At 38.7% G+C, this 15335-nt stretch overlaps 1 long non-coding RNA gene across 1 annotated transcript; it reads left to right on the forward strand.

Annotated features, from left to right (window-relative positions):
- The first annotated feature begins 1566 nt into the window (after positions 1 to 1566).
- LOC148743052 (uncharacterized) lies at positions 1567 to 15029 on the forward strand. Its single transcript, XR_015990448.1, has 3 exons — positions 1567 to 1638; positions 5976 to 6047; positions 14958 to 15029. It is a non-coding gene; the product is annotated as an uncharacterized LOC148743052 (long non-coding RNA).
- The last annotated feature ends 306 nt before the right edge of the window (positions 15030 to 15335 follow it).

A 15335-nucleotide genomic window follows, 5' to 3' on the forward strand; every position in this document is an offset into this window, starting at 1 on the left:
CCAGGAGTAGTTAACCCTTATCAGGGCTCAGTCACGACATGAAAATCTTGTCAAAACTGCTCACCTAAGATTACGCTTTAAAGAAAGTTAACAGTGTGGTTATATTAAGAGAACTGTGGTTTGGTTAGTTCAGCCTTTCTCGATTTAATTTTTGTACTAGTTGCCCTCTACGGGAGAATTAAATAGGTTTCGGGCGCATTCATCATTGCGTGAATAGGTTTAATTCGTCTAGTTCCGTGGAGAGGTATTGGACAGATCGCCTCTCGTAAAGGGTCCAATTTTTTTTCCTTTAACTTTTTAAATCGTGTCTATGATCTCAACAACAATCTTTTGAAGTTGTTAACTGATTCCACATACATCAGCCGGAAAAAATTGCGGAAGCTGTTGGGAGCCACACTGCAGAGTCGAGAAAATCTCTCTAAACACGATAGATACATTTGCATTTTGAATGGAATAGCACAAACACGCACCTTCAAAGCAAACGATTGTGATGTGGTACTTTCTTTCGATGTCTAATCACAACTGAACCCATACAGCTAGTTTACCCATTTTCATCTTTCGCAATTTCTTTACTCGTGAGCTTTTGTGAACGGTTTGAAATTATACGGAGAGGTCAGATGTCAAATATTTCGAGAGTAAATTAGTTAACACTGCACTGGCTTATCAATGATTTTTGTTAATTTGCACTCGGTTAAAATCGTAATCTTTTAACACACTATTCAGTTCTAGTAAAAAGGCATTTTTTTGTCCCGTGCAGCTTTCTAATTTCGAAAACATGAACAGCACACTTATCTTTGTGCTATGTACTTTTAGGCTTCCAGGTTTAAACACTGAAACTTTCTTTTGGTAACTTTTAGAGCTCAAAATCGGGAAGACTTCTCCATTGCTGCTTCTTCCGCTTATGAAAATTTCAATTAAGGAGGTCAATATATAGTGCAACCGCCTCTGATTAAAGAGCTGAAGTACAAAAATACAGAAAACGCCTTTCATCACATTTGCTAGAAAATGTGTACATGTGTTAATGAAATAGAACTTTAACTCCAGTTCCCGAGCTCTTTTCTAAAAGGACGCAATAACATGGACTCACTCTAGGAATCATGACCACCCATTAAGGTTACTTATTACATCGCAAACAGCGCCCGTGGGAAAGGTGAAGCGAATCCTGTGTTCTGATTGGCTGCCGGAGCGGGAAAGATCGGCCCTTCTTGCCCACTCGGGATTACCCACCTTGATCCCGCTCATGAAAGAAATAGAATAAGAACTACTTTCGTAACTCTTGGACAATTACAGCACAGAAACGCAAAAGCGTTAGAAGATAGTCGAAACAAATAAAACAGAAACGACTCTCGTGAGTTTGTTGTACTGCAAACACAGCTGGCTTTCCTTCCCTGCACTCGAAGCAAACGGGTTATTATTAATTCTAAATAAAGCGAAATCTTTTTGCAATATGATAAATCCTTTATTAACCAAACTTGTTCTGTCAAGATGGCTGGATATCCGGCCATCTTGACCTCACGCTTGGTTAATAACGCATATATCTTAAACTTAGTTATTTCCATTCCTTAGGTACTTTAATGGAAATAAAATCAAGGAGCTACCACTTGGAGCCTTCAATAACAACTCCGATTTGACTCACCTGTAAGTAATACATTCATAAGCTAATATTTGACAGATTGTTTAGAATATGACCTCTAAATCTCTTTATTAACAGTGCAATTTCATTAACATAGGTGTTAAGCTCCTTCTTTGATTTCTTGCTTCAGAAAGAGTTTGTAAAGCTCCAATTTTTGTTAGAACATAGCTAGCAGAGCCACGCAATCAAATTCAGTATACGTAAGCGTGCTCAAAATCCCGATAGTGCACGCTGATAGCGTGAGCAAATCGCTTCGCAAGAAATTTTTTTTTCGCGCGAGCGGCTATTCTTAGCGCGGGGAAAAATAATATACATCGCGACAATAATGGACACAAACAGAGACTCGGCCTACTAGTTCCAAAACGAAGACAATTTGTCGACCTGTTCCCTTTGGCCAGAGTTCTTAAATGAGGCAGAAAAAGAGAAAAACAACGGAAAAGGAGACTCGGTATCGGCGCTGTCACGATTCGCTTCAATTGATATTGTTGTCCGTTTTTCGCTTCGGATTGGATGCACAATTCAATCGGCTATGTTCTAAAACAATTGGTTCACGCTTTGAGCTGTGCACTATCGAGTTACGGAGCACGTGGGAAGTTTGGAGAGCTCTCAAGAAGCTAGAGTTGCTCTCAGGTATTGCCTCCGGCAATTATTACGCTTCTTTCGTGCTCTCCAAACTTCCCGCGTGCTCCATAACTCGATAGCGCACGCTAAAGCATAAACCAATTGTTAATTAAAAGCTGAGTATTAGGGTGTTTAAGTTCAGGGGTCTCCGACAGCCATAATATGAGATTAAAAGAGAGTGGCATTGTTAGAGCGTGTGAGTTAAACAGAGGTAAGCATCTTTTTTCATCAGTTACTGGGTACTTGAATAAGATTTCTAACTATGGTAGGTGACCAATTCCGCTCTCTGAGGACATCTAATTCGTTTTCATAAGCGAACACATCTTAATGACCATTAATAACGAACTATTCTATAAAGAAAAAAGGAAAAACCATTTCAAAACCCCAATAAACGTTTACACTTAAACAACATCAAAACAACTGCGTAATTATTTATTCATTCGATTTGTCGAGCTGTGCGAGTTGTGTGTAAAAAAACATCTATTGCGTGCTACACGACACAAAATTTTAAGGGACTAATACTGACCCCATGACAGGCTGAAAACATTAACATCTAAATTTACTCAGATTATTCACCAAAAACCCGGTTCCACACTGTCATAGAAATACCATTCTCATTGTCATCAGTACCACAGGTTTCAAAAAGGTTGTTGAAGGGACGCTGTTTATTTTTTATTAATCTAATTTATTCAACCCATATCAGCCACCCAGTCAAAGGTTATAATACCAACCACAATACCTATAAAAAACTGTTCCGAGGGACAAATTTATCTTAATCTTCAAATCACGGTTTTGTGTTTTACCAGAAATGCGATTTGAATCGTTACTTATCTAATTTAGTTTCAAAACAAGTAATAGGATCACTTTCCACGGGTTTTTTCCCTTAACGCAAGCAATCATGATAAAAATAATTGATTTTGACTTTTTGCGTGCAACGAATGCATATGCTGGACTGAAGAAAGTTGGCTATTTGAAAAATTTATCTGAGTATCGTATTGTTTTTCTAAACTTCAGCTCCATGCAGCTTCAGTTGCATTAAGGGACTTCATAAAATTTTTTAAATGATGTTACTTTAGTACCATTTTCTCAGTCCCGTAGCAGGTGGTAACTGGAGTTAGTGGTTTCTCTGTCTTCCCGTGCGAAAATAGATAGATCTCAGCCCCCTTGTCCCAGTTCCTATTTACTCTTTCAGGACAATCACAAGCCCTTTATTAACTCGTAAATTACGCTTGCGCAAGAGCGAGTTGTAGGTATGATGTGATGAATGGCGCTCGCTCGCTCGCTCGATTGGTCGATTCCTGTAAACTTTTTTCTATTTTAGGCTTTTGAGCGCATTTGATAGTAACTGTTTTTGACGAGTGATAAACAAACAAAATGGTGACCATTGTTGCTAAGAATAGTGTTGGGGTGAAAAAGAAGCCAATGATAATCTTGAAAGAGTACAAAAGTATACGTTTTTCATTTGTGATTTAATTAAAGTTTGCCCAATCTCCGAATACACTTTTATCTCTTGCAGCGTATATTTCATCTATGGCGTCAATACTTCTATTTTTAAATGTATAAATCCAGGAAACTGATTATTGTGTCCAAACAAGAAAACAAAGAAAAAAAGTTAAGCAAAACGCAAAATGTAATATAGACGGGGCTTTTGAACCACCTACGTCGCTAGCCTGAGATCGACATTTCACGCCCCGCTATTTGCCGTAAAGCCACCGCAACATTTTGTTAAAGACTTCTGAAACTTTATCAACCTCTATATTCTACATTTAAAACGCTGATGTTTTGTTAATTATAACCGCGGGCTCAAACGACTAGAGTCGCTGCTCGCCGATAGTCCGATGTTGAAGTGTCGCTCACGGTCAACTGCTCGTAAAGTGGCTTTTTTTAGGCTTGTTAGGTATTCCTGGAGCTGTGTCGACGTTGGAAAGTGGTTCACAAGTGGGAACTTCAGTGAAAGAAGCTCAAGCATAAGTTCAATCAATCGATATGCTCTTTCTTCAATGGTGTAACTCGCACTGTGTATACGTATGTTATTAGTGCACTGTTAAGTTTATATGTTTCCAGATACCTTGAATTAAGGATTTTCTTCTTAAAAATGCGTCCTGGAGTGAGGAACAGGAAGTTCTAAAGATAAGGATTGATATCACTCAAAATGAGAGTAACTATCAGTTCTCAAAACAAGGAATATGCACTCACAGTGAGTGACAAATACTGCCTAAAACTGATAACAGTCCTTACTTTAAGGGGACTGAAGTTTCTCGTAGTAAGACCTATTTTTTTCAAAATGAGTAAGTAAAGATCTCAAAAGAGAGCACTTCCTCCTCAAAGATTGTTAAAAATGCATCATACCTATGTCCTTGAGACAAGGATCTTAACTCCAGGTAGTGGTTCTTTCTATCAATATTTTGTGCATGTAACACAGGTTAGCCAGGCCATACTACAAACTCGATAACTTTTAATCTGACATAATAAACCCAAATTGTGCTTTCTGTTAAATTTTATCACAAGTTGACTTTGATTGGTTTCAAAAGTTAAGTCAAACCTTAAATTCTTGGAACTCTCTCAACTTTACTATTTAAGCAGAAATCTCCACAACAATAATCAGGCTCGATAGGCTGGGAAACTTATCATTCTCGAGGGAAGGAAATAAAAATTTTGGATCCATCGAATTAAAATGCATGAAAAGACCACATATCACCATGTGTTTTGCTGTAAGAAAAGATTCGTTCCGTTTTTCAATTGCAATGGCGAAACTTACTCCTTGTGTCTGTTGTGTTTAGTTGGGCTTCTCGTTTTATTGGTAAAGATCACTTGCAGTTAGTTGGCATTTTCTCAATGTCAGATACTCTAGAATAAGTGCACCAGACCAAAATGTATCAAGGGTGTAGATATTTTGCAAGGTTCAAGGGATGCTCAGTCAGACATCTTTAGCACAAAGAAAAAGATGAAAAACACAACTTCATTTTTTTTCCAGATGGACCAACAAACATAACGAAAGCGAAACAAAACGAAACAAAAAAAAAACAAACAACAAAAACAAAAACAGAAAACAAAAACAAAAACAAAAACAAAAACAAAAACAAAAACAAAAACAAAAACAAAAACAAAAACAAAAACAAAAACAAAAACAAAAACAAAAACAAAAACAAAAAACAAAAACAAAAACAAAAAATAAAACGCAAAAAGGAAACAAAATGTTGAATGCGCACCTAAATTACTATTCTTGCTATTGGGACTTGGGTTCCAATTGGTACCTCAGCCTACTGTAGCTATTTAACGACGTAAGTTATCCCCTCAAATTTTTCACTCCCACACTTTTGTAATATTTAGTCTATGAAACTTCAGATGCAAAATTTTCACCTTGCGTATCGGCTGACAACGCGTCAGTTAATCATTCATCCGCAACAGCCTCTAAACTTTGCTCCGCTCCCAACGTGCCACATGATGAAGAATCTGGAAACAAATTTGGGATTATTTTCTATTTTGAAAGAAGTTTTATACGAAACACTTTAAATGTGTTTAAAATGTTAGGAGTTTACTAATTTGCTACATTTTTGTTCATTAAGAGAATTCGCAACATTCTTAAAATCCTACTTTTACACATACCCAGTTTAAGTTATCTAGCTCAATTTTTACAAAAAATGGTGAAAAGGACTCAGTGACATTGACTAACTCTTGGAATCAAGGAGAGATCTTTAATTAAGCTATCTCCATTTCTTAGGTCCTTGAATAATATCCAAATTAAGGAGCTACCGTTTGGAGTCTTCACTTACAACTCCAAGTTGTATCACCTGTAAGTAACACATTCATAAGTTAACATTTAATGAATTGTCCCAGCTCCAGCTCTTTGCAGCTCCAGCTGCATTCAGGGACTTCATCAAAGTTTTTAAATGATGTTTAGATGTAGTACAGAACACAGTTCCGCGCCAGGAGCTATCTGATTTATTAGATTTGCCGACAGGCAGGGACACCACAACAGCTTTACATCAATTACTGCTGGCCCAGTAACCCACCCATCCCACCCCAGGGGAAGACATCCATCACACAGTAATCTCGTGCGTGGGAAATTAACGTCTCCTACCCCTAACCCTGCAGCAGACGGGACCTCCATTTATTCGTCCCTATCCGAGAAGACTAGAATATCTAACCATTTCCAGATCTTATAAAAAGGTCGCATATTCTTCTCAATCATTTTAAGACCTTGAGTGTTGGTCAGGCCGGGGCTCGGACCCTCGACCTCCCGCACAACAGTCCAGCGCTCTATCCATTGAGCTAGTTCCTCGTTTCGCTCTTTCCTGTGCAGAATTAGACATATCTCTACCCTCTCGCACCAGTGCCCATTTACTCTCCTAGGACACCCCATAGCCCTTAGGTAATATCAACGTGGCACAGAAACCGATTACAATACAAAAAGGATTTTTGATTCGAACCATTAGAGCTAATAAAAATCAAGCCCTATATATACCTTGTTCACAACATCCCAACGTCAATCGTCTTACCTCATTATTAGCCAGACTGGTAAAACTTTTCACAAACGAACGACAACACAAGCAAGCTGCAAAAAGTCAAAACATTTATGCTGATGTGAATATTCACATAACTTATGTGAATATTCATAAAACTTATGCCTTGACTGCCTCCGTAACTAAGGTATATATGTGGAAAAACTGAACGGGTGAGCAATTACAATAACTAATTAGCCTGGCTAAAATTAACTGAACAACTGAAAAACTAAATTACGCGTCAAGTTAACTGAACGTTTAACGTGACAATCACTGCGATAACTGCGATGAGGAAACTTAAAAAGAGTGCGCACGCAACATTAGACATGATGTTATACACAATTAAGATTGAAAATTAATTTGCGGAGAGAAAAATTCAACGATTATTTGGCGTCAAGTCCTAAAATTAAGATTGTTAATGGCAAAGGGCTTTTCTTGCCATTATTAGTCGCAAAGAGTGTTCCACTACAATTAATAATCATGGAAAGTACGGCTATTAATCGTGACTGAGTCACTAATAGTCGTGTTTGACGAGCCTTAGACTTCTTAATCGTGCATTGTATGGTCAATAACTGCATCTGACAGCGAATGTTTTTCTTAATCATACTCCTCTCCAAAGAAATTTGAAGCAGAAATTTTTCTGGACGGCCGCCATTACGATCAAGAATTCAGAATTTAGTATTTCTTCGCAAATGGCTCTTTAGGTAAATGCCACATATTTAAAGTCTTCTCGGGTTTAGTTCTCATTCAATTTCATTTCTATTTAAAAACTGTGTTTACCAACGACGTTTTTCTTTTCTTTCGCTTTTCGAACAGGTTGAGCGCGGGCTTTTGGTATCGTGAGAGAGTTGACTAAAGTTTCTTCTCTATGAGAATACAAGTAAATAAGTTAAATTCGGATAGGGTTTAAATAGAATGAAGTTTAACCGAATATAATTGCAAACAAACCGCTAAATAGGTCAAATTACGACAAATGCTTATTATGAGCAACCGAGAGATGAAACGAGCGGCGGTGATGGATGTAATAAGATTATTTCAGGCGTGGACAACTCGCATCGCACTCCTCTTGTCCCGGCTTTACTCAATTTAAAATTTCCGTCCTCATTCCGAAAAAAAGAAGAATGTTTCACTGATTTATTTTTTCCCGTTTCTTTCTTTCCTTTTTTCTCTTTTTTTGAACAAACGTAATTCCAAAAGAGATGAGTTTGCAGTGAAACAATGCTTTCTCTTTAGGGTTTAGTGTAGTAAATTCCAATTGAGAAAAGCAGGGTTTTGTCTGGAATATCGCTCAGAAGTTTGCATAACCTAGGCTTGGTGGGGGAAAATGCTAAGAAAAAAATCTTAAACAGATGCATAAGGTGACAACATGGTGCACAAATCATCCTAAATACTGAAAAAATAACTTAAAGGACACCACCCTCATTATGGACCACCTCCCTGTGTGAATTCCAGAGAATCACAGGGTAGCGTCGCTTAGCAGTGGAAGGATAGCCAGTACATGGAATCCCAAAACGAACGCACAAGCACCACGTGTAACAATCCCAGGTGTTTTAATTTTATGTGATACAAAATGGAACGTAGCCAGGTAGCGATAAATAAGGTAGTTGCTGAATACTTGGTGTGATTGCGATAGCAAATGTGGTAGAATTATGTGTGTGTGGTTCGAACTAGAGGGTAACAGAAAATGAAACGAAGCTAATTAATTGACTTACAAACGATGACACAGCACAATGACCTATTCTTGAAATCAACTGAACTAATAATGAAGGAAACGATAAACTAAATCGAGCATAAATAATATAGGTAACTTACTTTGGTAGAGCTCCTAGCGTATTTGAAAAGCGCGGGTAGCGGAGTAGACAAAACAAGTTTACACTGAGTAGCGGAGCGCACGACCTCTTGACAGCGATCAAAACATGGTTCTCTCTTTGTCGCAAGCCCGTGATATGAGCGAATGACTGACATTAATTGCGTAACATTTTCACACCAATTACAGTAATCGACAAAAATAATCCGTGACGTAGATAAACATTAACTAAGCATAGACAATAGGCGGTTAAGCAATAATCTAAAGTACAAATAAAATAAATAGCGTTTCAAAGCTAATACCCCGGAATAGGCCAAGATAGATGAAATGAGTAGAATAATGTTATGGGCTGGAAGAAAAGCTAACACTTCGCCACATGAAATAAAAGGTGCAAAAAAGCAAACGGATTTTCGTATCTCTTGACTAGGACTTTGGACCGCTAGAGACCCATAGAACCTAAACAGTCGAGTGTACATCGCAAAAAAAAAAACAAACAAACAAAAAAGATACATAAATGAATATATTAAAGAATAATAATCACCATTTTTATTGTAGCGTATTTAGGACCGTGTAATAATCCGAAAGCCTTCAGCAAGTTTTGACGGTTTTCTCCGGACTTTCGTCTGAGATCTTGATTTGCATATTTCGTTTACAGTTGTATTGTACCGCACAAAAGAAGTGAATTTGTACATTTCCCAAAACATTGAGAAATAAGAGTCATGTTCTTCATGCTCTGGGTTTCAATGCCCAGAGCCTTTGCAGCCAAAGTATAGAAGCAATCCCAGTGCCCAGGCGGATTGAATATCACTTCAAACCCTAAATTATCTAGTTTCTTTTCCATATCTAGCATCGCAGGTTTCGAAAAACATCCAACAAATCGAAACAAAGATTACTTAGACAGTAACAGGCTGTGAAAAATCCTTCCCCTACGAAATTTATAACGCACTGAAACATGCGCAAATAGAAAATGACAATGTGAGAAAGCGCCAAAGAGAGGAAACGCGCAAGTTAACTTCCGGATATTTCTGACCACAAGGTACAAGTAAAATTAAGATAAAAAATAAAGTAAATGAATAGATAATAAATGGCGCTTACTCTTTTTGAACCTTTGACATTTCAATCTTGGTTTTCGACAAAAACTTAAAGTCAATTTTGGAAGCCGCAACCTTGATGTCTATTTCAACGCGAGTTAACTCTACTTAAACGAATTAAAAAGGTCTGTAGTTTGTCGGATTTTGACGAAAATTGGTCAGAATACTCGTAAAAATATTTTCTTTTGTCCAACTTCACAATACACCGATTTCCTCTGGAACCAGTAGGAATATTGAAAAAGCTTTACATCTTTTCTGGCCTTTCATCTGCTGAATTATATTGTCCAGCTTTTTTGGATGTCCGCGGTAACGCGAAGGCTGGTAGTTCAGTTAAACAAACGCCGTCAGTTTTATCAGACTTGCACGTGCCGAACCAAAACAAAACCTATCAGAACTTTTGCTATTTTCAAAACTCTACACGCTATATGTGCTAGTTTTTAAAGCGCGTTCAGAATTTCCTCTTACTGTAATGTCAGAGTTTGTTTTTCGCTCATTTTCCTGCTTATATGAAGAATATGTTTTCACTCCGGTCCTCTTCCTATGATCTTCGTGATAACTAAATTCTTTCCCCCAGTAAACCTGATAAAACTACCTTTGGTCTTAACTTCTTTTGTTACTTCTCAGCTAAGCAGTGGAATGCACAGCCGGACTTTTAATATTTCGTACTAGTTTCTCTGCAGACTTTAAATCAAAATACGGGATATTACCTTCATGGGGATTCTTTTTTCGCTTGACATACTTAAAACTTAAGATTGAGAATTTGTAACTAATATTTTCTTTTCTCTACTTTGTGTGTTTAATATTATTATTATTTTTATCGCAGTACTGAACTTCTAGTGCTGAGCTTACTAAAAAGAGAAAAAAACATAGGGCGTAACAACGTAACCTATGTTCCCACCAGGATTAGAACTTTCTATAATATACAACGAGCAAAAATGGTGGGAAAGTAATAACACTAATTAAGATAGCTCGTGTTCCTTTAAAAACCTAATTTAAAAACTACGTATTAACATTCGCTTGAAAGATTGACCACTGGTCACCATCAATTTCGCTAAGTATTTAGAATCTATCTTGAGGTCAGTTAAACAGCAGCCTCGAATATCTGGGCAATGTGGAGCGTACTTGAAATGACCGCTCCCTACATTAGCCTTAAGATTTCTCTGCATCTAGAACCTAGGAGCATCCTAGGGGATCTTTCCATGTCCACACTCCAGCCTCCCATCACATCTATGATCCCGTTGTATCGGTTGATCTTATAACCCCTGTACTGTGCTTTACACACCATTGCCGAGATGTCATAAGATATGACAACACCGGCAATGCAGGCTGGTTAGTGGCCATAACTCTGTTCTTACAATACAATAGCCCTTCGTTAGCCCTTCGTCGGAGCGAAGGGCTAACGCTCGAAATGTCAGCTTTTATAATCGTAACGGTGGCCAATTTACCATATCAGCTTTGCTGATATGTTCAAATTATTAGGCTCGGACATAGCCCATCCCCCTGTGGAAGGCTTCTGTTGAACCGTATGGGTGGTGACAGCTCGTTTCCCTTCACGGTGTGTGCCGCAATCTTTGTGTTCCAGCTATCGCACAGCTTACTGACAACCTCAAAAATCCATTTCGGAAACTTGTGGAGCCACATGATCTTCCTCAACCAATCATGGTCAACACAGTCATATGCCTTGCGCACATCTATCCATGCGACACTGAGGTTACGCTTGTTTTCATGACAGTCCAACGTAACCATACGATCTATCATAAGATTATCAGTAGTTCCACTACATTCCGCTTTCGCTCCTCTCTGGCTCTTTTCCATTAGCTCATCCTTGTCCACGTGTTCATCCATAGGACCCAAGGCGCATGAGGTGAACCACTTGTATGATGTATTCAGGCACGTGATAGAGAGCTGATTTTCACCTGTGAACTCGGCTACCTTCGGTAACTGACTGGTCTTTCTCTCTGTAAACCATTCAGGGTATGTTGTTGAGGTATCTGCAACTGCTTTAAATGCAGATACCATGCCTTCGTGTAGTGAGTATGTGCTTTTCCACCGATAGTTTACTACCCTATCCGGGCCTGGTGCATTCCAATTCTTATTTTTCAATATGATCTTAAAAGATTCCATTTTCGTTAGGCCCCAAACCTCTTCTGATAGACGGGGCACGCGTTCACTAAATGCAATCTCCACTTCCTCAAGGTACTCAGCAATTTCATCTCCAGACCCATTCTCTTCCCAAAACGTTCTCCAAAACTCCTCGGCCTCAGTAATGTCACTAAACACGCCCTTATTTACTCTATCCTGGTCTTCACATTCCTTCTTGTATTTTGGTCGAGCATTGCCTTGATCTTCCGCTGCCATCTTCGTGATAGTTGTATGTACGCGGCCAGGGCACTCTTCTGTAAACTTGCGGTTTAGTTCTTTGGGTTTCTCTTACCTTTACCTTCTACTAAAACTAGCCTTTAGTTTTCGAAGCACTGATTTCTGCCTAGCTATCGATATGGCTCACAAGGGATGATGCTCTCAACAAACCACATTCTTTTTGCAAAAGAGCGCGGTTTTTCTTTTCCTTTTTGTTCAACTTCCAGTTTTTCTTTAGCCTCTCCAACTCAGCTGTTGCTTTAGAAGTACTTCTTCTCCGATCTCCAACACTCTCTATATAAGTTCTTTTCTAGTTCTCACTCGGCTACCCCGAATTTACTTTGTCGCTTTGTCCTTTGGGTTCTTTTTCCATTCTTTCAACACGAAAAATGCAGCTACCACAGGGTACAGAATACATTTAGCAAGCTATATGTACATGAATGGACTGTCCGTGGGTGTCGCTTTTTCCCTCTCCATTAGCACACTGATCACATTATTGATGGACTTTTAGTCGCTTTTAGTTGGCTTTTGTTTTATGCACGTATCTATGGTCCGGTTTGAATATTCACCCTCACGCGTGTTTACTAACGCGAGTAACAGTGAAGATTGTTCCAACAGCTCCCATTGGAAATCATTCAAGGTGTTCATCATCTCTTCAGACTGATCTTGTGTATGCAAATAGCCCCTTTTACAGCTGTGTGCTTGGTTGCTAAGCCTTTGAACAGTAGTGAGGCTAGAGGTGACCTTGTTATAATACAAACCTTGCTGCTTTTCGAATGTAAATCAGTTTGTTATAATGCTAACTAGATACTGGTCTCTATCACAACAAGGTCACCTTTAGCCTCACTCTGAATCAAAGGCTTGGCAACTAAGTACACAACTGTAAAATGGCCTATTTGCAGGCTCTTCTCGTCACGGCTCGCTAACTTTAGTCCTGTTTTCTAGAAAATTAGCATTCCGTATCTCAGCAGTGATATCATCATGATTCAAATCTTCCAATAAACTCGGTTTACTTTGCGCTGGCTCGCCTCGTACGATCACTGCACGCACTGTATCTACAACACTACCAACAAACTTCTCGAGTCTGGCGGCCTGATCCCTTAAATTCTGTTTGGTCAAAGCCAAATTACCATATCCCTTCTCTATCTACTGAGCTCGCATCGCTTGCAAATAACCCATCTTTCTCCCACTTTCCAACCGTGGTGGGTTGTCCGACTTCACCAATTCCAAGGCCATCTTTTAACACTCCAACAAATCTCTGTTCATCTGCTCACTTCACCCCAACCTTCCGCTTGCCTGGTGATGTAGTCGTCCTTCTACCATAATAAATCAACTCACAAATCCAAAAAAATTAAATGTAGCTGAAAATTCCAATTCAGAGACACTTCACAGTCTAGCAAAACTGCTCGACACACAGCAAAGTGTCCTAATCACTTCTCGCAATAAGCTTTGGCGCTCTGAACTTGGCTTACTTTCGATAGGCGCGGACTTTAATTTAACGGTTAAACTTAAACCACGTCTGCAATACTTGCCACCATTATTATTATTATTATTATTATTATTATTATTATTATTATTGTCATTATCATCATTATCTTTTAGCTCGCTAGCTACTCTAAGTTTATGTATACATGTATTAGGGTTTCTTCTATACAAGCGCAACATGGGACAATGTTTCTGTGCACTCTATGTTGTTGACAGTAGCCCTAAATCAGCATTCCGGCGAGAAAATCTACCTGATTCTCAGAATTAGTTCATCTTGACCATTTCACTTTAATTCTGAAGACTAGCAAAGGCTGAGAAAGTTTTAAAAGCTAGAGGGCATAAATTTTCACCGCTGACGTAAACCCCATTACGACTTTTTTCTTTCCGTGTGGGTTTTTACGCCAGTGGACCGATCGATAGAAAGTGCGGTCTTTTGCTTTAATATTGAACTCGCTTGGACCACTCAGAAGTACAACGTTTAATTCATGGAGAACTTTCAGAAGCAAAGAAACGGATATTTACTAAGGCAGTCGACGCAGAAATTCGAAATAACTTACTGGTCTTTTCAACCTTTGCAAAAAGAGCAACAAGGAGGCAAAAACAAGATTAACAATCGAATATCATTGATGCAGAAGACCGGTTTACAAAACATGTTTTAACTTGCGAATGGTGGGAAAATTTCGGCCAGACGACCTTTCTAATCCCGACCAATCATAGCGAAAAAAAGTCCTCACGAAGGACATGAACTATTACACTAGCTAGATGAGCTCACGATTCTCTTTAATTTTAATCTTGACGTGTGTCAAAGTTGGGTTGATTCCTTCGCAACTTATTGTGGTACCCTAATTTCCTTACATGATTGGCATGAGTGACAGTATTCTAATTTGTACAAGCATACCCCAGTTCTCTGATCTGGTTGGTACTTGATTCATACTCTAATGCGACAATCTGACTGGTTTGTGATACACAAAAAATGCGGCAATCTGATTGGCACGTGATACATACCCTTATGAGACAATCTGATTGGTTTGTGATACACCAGTATGAGTGGCATACCATCCTTAACACTGACATAAAGTTTTTTTTTTTTTTTTTTCGATAACTGAAAAATCATAAAAGTCAAAATTTTCACCGATTTAGAGAAATCGTGAATTATCTTGCTATGTAATTCTTTTACCTAAGAGTTTTATCATGGCTACTTGTTTGGAGAGTCCTTCATATTAATCGAAAACCCTTCCTTCAAAGCTAATCGAGCAATGTTGTTTGTCTCAGATGAGATAGGAAATCATAGTTAACTGATATTTGGTAACGTTAAGGCCCATCCTTACCATTTATTTTGAAGTGAAAATTAAATCAGCAACTTTTTGAGCCCTCTCCACCCGGTGAGGGTCATGTAAAGTTCTCAGCATTATTTAACAATGTAAATCTAACTACCTGATGGAATTATTTCTTGTTGATAGGGACTTGTCCTATAATCAGTTCACCTTACCCCTGTTAGTTTTGAAAAGGATTACATGGCTCAAAGAACTGTAAGTACCAACCAAGGTAAATATTTATTTACTGCTGTTACATCCAGGTGAGTAATGGGAGGGACTGAGGTGGTTTCGGGCAGAATTTCACTACTTGCAAATGAAAAATATAAAGTCGGGGGAGAAAAAAAGTCAACGCACGGCGAGCGATAAAACACCGTCGGTCTAGCTCTACATCCTCGCCCCAAAGCCCCCAGTCCCTTTTCACAAACCCTATCTCCCCACCAAACGAAGACGAGAAAGTCTGCACCATAAACGTTTGCAGTGCGAACTCTATGTAACAGTTTAGAGCCTGGTTGTTCTGGATTG

The sequence above is a fragment of the Stylophora pistillata genome, chromosome 1, assembly GCF_964205215.1.
Source record: "Stylophora pistillata chromosome 1, jaStyPist1.2, whole genome shotgun sequence".
In the NCBI taxonomy this organism is placed as follows: domain Eukaryota; kingdom Metazoa; phylum Cnidaria; class Anthozoa; order Scleractinia; family Pocilloporidae; genus Stylophora; species Stylophora pistillata.